This window comes from Panthera onca, chromosome E3 (genome assembly GCF_046562875.1).
Source record: "Panthera onca isolate mPanOnc1 chromosome E3, mPanOnc1 haplotype 2, whole genome shotgun sequence".
Lineage (NCBI taxonomy): Eukaryota > Metazoa > Chordata > Mammalia > Carnivora > Felidae > Panthera > Panthera onca.
Window position 1 is genome coordinate 12,191,210 of NC_138354.1, and position 6,634 is coordinate 12,197,843.

The window sequence follows — 6,634 nt, forward strand, 5'->3', positions numbered from 1 at the left end:
CCGTGGGCATAAAACTGCTCTAAAAAAAAAAAAAGCCGATCTAAAAGGAAAAAAGAATGGATACTGATATTGCGTCTTTTTTTTTATGTTTATTTCTGAGACAGAGAGACAGAGCATGAGTGGGGGAGGGGTGGAGAGAGAGGGAGACACAGAATCCGAAGCGGGCTCCAGGCTCCGAGCTGTCAGCGCAGAGCCCGACGCGGGGCTCGAACTCACGGACCGTGAGATCATGACCTGAGCCGAAACCAAGAATTGGATGCTTAACTGACTGAGCCCCCCAGGCCCCCCAAGGGCTTTTTTTTTTACTTCAGGGATCACCAAGTAGGAGCAGAGATTGATGCACGCAGAGAACACCCCGCTTTTAAAGGAAAGGCAAGGCTGTAAAGAGAGTCCATTTTTACACACACACACACACACACACACACACACACACACACACACACAAATTACGGCTGGGATCTCCAAACTTCACTTTTTCTGTAACACATCTTCTCGAAGCATGTTAGCCTGTGCATGGTAATAGGTGATATTATGTGTGGAAATAAACTATCTTTACATGGTGCGTTAAAATAAGGTTTCGTTTTCAAAAGCTCTTTGCCATAATTATGGGGGTTCACGGAGGCCGCGTCAGGGAAGCCCCTCAAGGCTTTCACGTTTTTTTAGAAAGTCCTGAATCCCGGACCCTGAGGCAGGTGTGCAGGACTGCCTGTCCCTCCCCCAAAGGAAAAGCAGGGCCAGCTTTCCCGTCACACCCAGGGCCACCAGAGGAAGCCCTTCTGTGCTTCCCAAGCAGCGTCCAGGCCTGTTCTGATTCCTGCCGAATGATGCTAGACGAGCTTGGTAACAAGGGGAAAACTTTCAGTCCGTTTGTTTTGTGGGCTTGATATTTCCCGAGCACTTATTCTGAGTAAGTTCAACTCCTGCCTGTTTTCTGCAAATTTAACTCCGGGGGTTTCTGTATTTTGGGTAGGGCTCCTGTTCACGCTTCAGTCGTGCAAGGGCAGAAACTATAGGAATTCATGTGCTTTGGGTGAATTTTTGGAATCTCAGCTCTTCCTCTCCAATGTCATAGTGCCAGGCTACGGCCCTGCCTTCCTCCTCCTCCTCCTGGATTCTCTTCGCAAAGAGAATGACAGGGGTGCCTGGGTGGCTCAGTCGGTTGAGCGTCCGACTTCGGTCAGGTCATGATCTCGCGGTCCGTGAGTTCGAGCCCCGTGTCGGGCTCTGTGCTGACCGCTCAGAGCCTGGAGCCTGCTTCAGATTCTGTATCCCCCCCCTCCCCCGTTTGCACTGTCTCTGTCTCTCAAAAATGAATAAACGTTAAAAGAGAACATTAAAAAACAAAAGAGTCCAACTCGATTTCGGCTCAGGTTGTGTTCTCACTGCTTGTTGAGTTCGAGCCCCGAGTGGGGCTCTTTCTGACAGCGCAGAGCCTGCTTGGAATTCTCTCTCTCTCTCTGCCCCTTCCCAGCTCGTGTGCGCGCTCTCTCTCTCTCTCAAAATAAATAAATAAACTTAAAAAAAAAAAAGTGAATGACAACGATCAACCCCCAGGTAGACACCAGCACGTATTAGGTCCAGCCTGTTGCTGGCACCGACAGAATGAAACCAGCCACGAAAGCGAGACTTCTCTAGGCCTGTCACCCGTGATTCTCACACCAGGGACAGAAAGGATCCTCCTCTTGGGTTGCGGTCTTGGAACAATGCATGCCCCTTGTGCGGCCATCCTCTAATTTAATTGCATTGTAGACAGAAACTGCGGTCTGTATGTTATTCTTTGATATTTTCTTAAATTTGTCTTATGGGTTAATCAATGGTCAATTTTTGCAAATGTGGCCACGTATACTAGAAATAAATATATATTCACTAATTACTGGGTACAGAGTATGCTTTTTGTATCTTAGAGAGTTTCAAAAGATGTTTACTTTTGTTTATTTTTTAAAATCTTTTTAACGTTCGTGGGCTCGAACCCACGCATCGCGAGATCACGACCTGAGCCAAAGTCGGACGCTTAACCGACTGGGCCACCCAGGCGCCCCAAGAGATGTTTAAATAATCTATGTCTTTCTATGTTTCAGTCTATTGGATCTAATACTGACAGCGAGGCAAAATCTCCCAGAATCATTATGGATTTGTCCAATTCTCCATATAATTCAATCAAGTTTTCCCTGTGTATTGTTTGAGACTGTATCATCATTGCCAGCTTAAAATCGTCACGTATTTCCAAAGAATGGTTACTTTTCACATCGTGGAGACCGACCGCATCATTAGGCCTAATTCTTCTCCTTTCCTTGGAAAGCAGTCGTCCAATGTGAATGTGACAACCTTGTCTTGTTTAGCAGCTGGCTCGTGTCTCTTCCATCCGGAATACTTTCGATGTCTGCGTGTCTTTACGTTCTGGGTACGTCTCCTGTATTGGGCACTCAGATGGATTTCTCTTTTTTCTTTCGACCTCTCAGCGTCTGCCTCTCAACTTAGGAGTTGAGTCCACTTACAGCAAATGTGCAAACCGATTTTTACGCCTTCAGTTTTTACTATTCTGGGCTTTCTCACTGTTTTTATGCTTTTTTCACATTTCCATTCCCGCATCCTGAGACTAATCAGTTATCCTTTATACTTTTACTTCCCTCTGATACTTAGCAGTGACATATGCAATTTCTAGGTGTTCAGGGGTCAAAATTTTAACGCGCCTACTTGGCTAACCAAGACCTCAAGTTAGTCAGTATCTCCACCCTCCCCCTAAACAGGGAGACGGACTTAGAACACTTCATGCCGATCACCCCCTCTTTCCCTGTGAGACTGCAGACTGGCCATTTTAATTCCTTCTTCTGGGTGGGAAGCCCAGGATCTGTGGTTGTTGGAGAACGTGAGTAGCTTCCTTGCCCTTCCAGTGGGGACAGCCTTCCTTCCATCCGTCTAGAGCAAGTGTCCTCGGCTTCGGTCTGATCGGACAATTCCGGTCTCATATCTTTTCCTTAACCAATCCTCTGCTCTTAGGGGAGGGACTTTACTGAGTAACTGAGGAAGTGGATGACCAGGGGCCCTGTAGGGAATGATGGATCGCCACCAGGCACAGACACAGGAGAACAGCATGCTGTCCTGGAGAGAAGGAGAGATTGCTATCTGTCAACTCCAACCAGCAGACATCTGCCCTTCAAATAAAGGGGGAGTGGGGCGCCTGGGTGGCTCAGTCGGTTGAGCATCCGACTTCGGCTCAGGTCATGATCTCATAGTCTGTGAGTTCGAGCCCCCCGTCGGGCTGTGTGCTGACAGCTCAGAGCCTGGAGCCCGCTTCGGATTCGGTGTCTCCCTCTCTCTCTGCCCCTCCCCTGCTCATGCTCTGTCTCTGTCTCAAAAATAAATAAAAACATTAAAAAAAATTCAAACAAAGGGGGAGTTAACTGTGCGATAGGTACACTACATTCATTCGCTTACTTATTCATTTAAATGATAGTCATTCGTTTAAATATTAGATACTTGCCTTTCATGAGGCGTCTGGATGGCTCCGACGGCTAAGCGTCTGACTCTTAGTTTCAGCTCAGGTCATGGTCTCATGGTTTGTGAGTTCGACCCCTGCATCGGGCTTCCTGCTGACAGTGTGGAGCCTGCTTGGGATTCTCTCTCTCTCTCTGCCCCTCCCCCGCTCGTTCTCTCTCTGTCTCTGTCTCTCTCTCTCAAAAATAAACATTAAAAAAAAAATAGAGAATGTTCGCTCTTCCCACAATTCACACAGGCCGAGAACGGTTGGATAATTACCCCAGGTCACAATAAATGGCAAGGCGCAGATAAGAACCAAGGCTGTCTGGTCCCCACAACCAGCTCTGTATGGACACACGTGCACCGAATCCTGTATCTGGGACGCTTCGGGAACCGCGAGGTCACAGCGCTGCCGCCTTCCAGGGATGGAAGGATCCACGAAGGTGCCGAGGAGCAGAAAGATGTCCGATGTCCCCGGGCTCGACTTCTGATCACCTACGTGACCTACGTCTCAAATGTCCACATATGTAAAGTGACAAAAAGAATAGTTTCCACCTCTCAGGGTCCTGGAGAAAACCCAAGTGAGAAAATCCATATAAATGCTAACCACCCGGCCGTGCTTGTAGTAAGGGTTCAATACACATTAGCCCAGGAAAAAATAGAAAGTGACGTTCACTGGGAGACCTAACGAATGAGTCATAGGGCTGAGTCAGACCAACAGAGGAAAGAGGGGGGAAGAGGTGTAATACTCAAAAGAAAAGCCAGAGCGGCCCCTGGGTGGCTCAGGCGGTTAAGCATCTGACTTCGGCTCAGGTCACGATCTCACGGTTCGTGGGTTCCAGCCCCGCGTCGGGCTCTGTGTGGACGGCTCGGAGCCTGGAGCCTGTTTCGGATTCTGTGTCTCCCTCTCTCTCTGCCCCTCCCCGCTCATGCTGTGTCTCTCTCTCTCTCTCTCTCAAATGTAAATAAACATGGAAAAAACAACAACAAACAAAAGGAAAGCCAGAGATGATGTTCAGAGACAAGAGAAAGCAAAGGCTAAAAACTGGGTCGAGGCAGCTCGAGAAGGAGGGGGAGGAGGGAAGGAGGAAGCTTTCCATGGAAAGGTCAGCAAGGACCTTTCTCCTACCATTTTCCGTTTAAGCAGGGAGGGTCACGAACAGGTTTTTCCAGGAATCCAGACCAGAGGTGGTGGCGGTGTGGACGAAGAGGCAGAAGAGACGGGGAGAAGTGGATAAATCTAGGCCTGCTAAGCGATTCAGTTCCGGGAAGAGCGAGGGAAGCATCACCATGACAACCGGGCTTCAGTTTGGGAAAGAGGCAAGTAGAGGGGCCTGAGGGAGTAGCATAGTGGGGAGGCTCTGGGGCGCCGGTGAGACAGGCAGGTGGAGCCATTCATGGGGAGTGATGGACGCCAGCAGAAGGTTCTGGGCAATTTGGGAACCACGGCAGATTTATGTCAGTTGCTGTCTCCATATCCCCATCTTTTCAAGGCAGCTTTGAATCTGGCCAAAAGAGTGCTTCTTCCAGCTTTATAAGATTTGGTTAAGGAGATAGAACAAAAACATAAGGAACCTGTCAGTTTTTTTTGTTGTTTTTTTTTTTCTTCTGCTGCCTGGGATGCAGATGTGATGGCTGGAGCCCCAAGGACCCGTCTCTGACCATGAGGTAGAAGTCAGGCTCTGAGGCTGCTGGGGCAGAAGGATGAGTGCTTGAGTCCCGGATGGCCTTGTGGAGCTGGCAGCAGCCCTCAGGCGCCCACTTCTAGAACTCACTGGCCTACAAAAGGGATAGCTCTCAAAGAGACTCAACAGCAGCCAGGATGAGATTGCTGAGAACTACGGGGGCTGATGCCCAAGGAAAGCCAGAGAGGGTGTAGGCAGATGAGGCCCAAGTGAATTCCCTGACACAAAGAGGCTCTCTCTGTTGCGTGCCCCTGTGGAGGGGGATGAGCAAAGAAGGGGACTCCACACGGTCCCCATGGATGAAGGCCTCAATCCCCCTCAAGCCAAATACTTCAATGTCAGGAAGTCCTGACGGTTAGAAACCTTTTCCTTGTATGAAAAACAAAGTCTGCCTTCCGGTGATTTCCACCCGTAGCCTCCTAAAGACACACGGAATAAAATCTACAACGCTCAGCTTCAAGACAGGCCTTCCAAACTTCAGAGAGGACATAATTGTTCTTTGGTCCTCCCAGATGCAGACTCGTTAACTGCCTCTCAAACATTCATCACGTCAAATTCCAGATCCTTCACAGCGTTCGTTACCCTCCTCTAAATGGACATTATCGTGTTAACATCCCCCCCGTGGGCACCCGCTAAAGCAGGCCGGTGAGCCCCGCAGCCCATCACCTCCCTGGACCGGCACCGTGCTCCTACTAATGCGACCAGAGCGGCACATGTTTCTTCAGGCGCTGATCACCCCGCGGCCCATACGGAGCGTGAGGCTCTTGTTAAGTCAGCTCATCCATCAAGGACAAACTTGTTGACATCTTTTGAAACGACATCCAACCTCTCTGCGGAAGTGGACAGAGAGATTAGATCCCAAAAGACAGTTCAGACATGTTCCCTGACAGTGTCGGCGTGGAAATCAATTTTAATCTCTCGCCTATTAGGTCAGGATGAGGCAGCCCCTAGAATACAACAGCCCCATTAGCAAAACAAATGACACGGGGCCCTCAACCCTCCAGAGCATTTCCAGCTGCCTACCTTCCCGCCGGTGACAAAGACAGTTGGCATTAGAGTGCCAACAAGGGGTGCGGGGCAACAGAACAAGGGACTATCCTAGAAACGCCTCCTTCCAAGCCACACTCACAGAAACCAGAAGAAACTCTAGAATTCTGTCTAGAGAGGCCTTGCAAAAGAATGAAAGACCACTGATGTCCAAATTTAAAAACCTGGGTCCCCGCTGTAGTGGAAACTGGGTCCTGGAACACGCGCTGTCTTGGCCTCAACTCCTGTATCTACAAACACGGATCCTAGTATCTGCGTCGTGATATCTGCTTGGGTCAGAATAGCTGCTTTGTGAGAACCGGGGATGACGTCAGCCCCTGAGCCAATGAGAACATGGCAACTATTAGCATAAACTGTCTAAGCCCACCTCCCACTTGGGGCGGGGCTTGTCTCCATGGCAACCCTCCAAGCCGATTCCCCCCCGG

At 49.5% G+C, this 6,634-nt stretch overlaps 1 long non-coding RNA gene across 1 annotated transcript; it reads right to left on the reverse strand.

Annotated features, from left to right (window-relative positions):
- Positions 1–2,370: 2,370 nt before the first annotated feature.
- Positions 2,371–6,416, reverse strand: LOC132689419 (uncharacterized). The gene is made up of 2 exons (XR_009614998.3): positions 3,757–6,416; positions 2,371–3,671 (listed from the first exon to the last, which is right to left on the reverse strand). It is a non-coding gene; the product is annotated as an uncharacterized LOC132689419 (long non-coding RNA).
- Between the last annotated feature and the right edge of the window lie 218 nt (positions 6,417–6,634).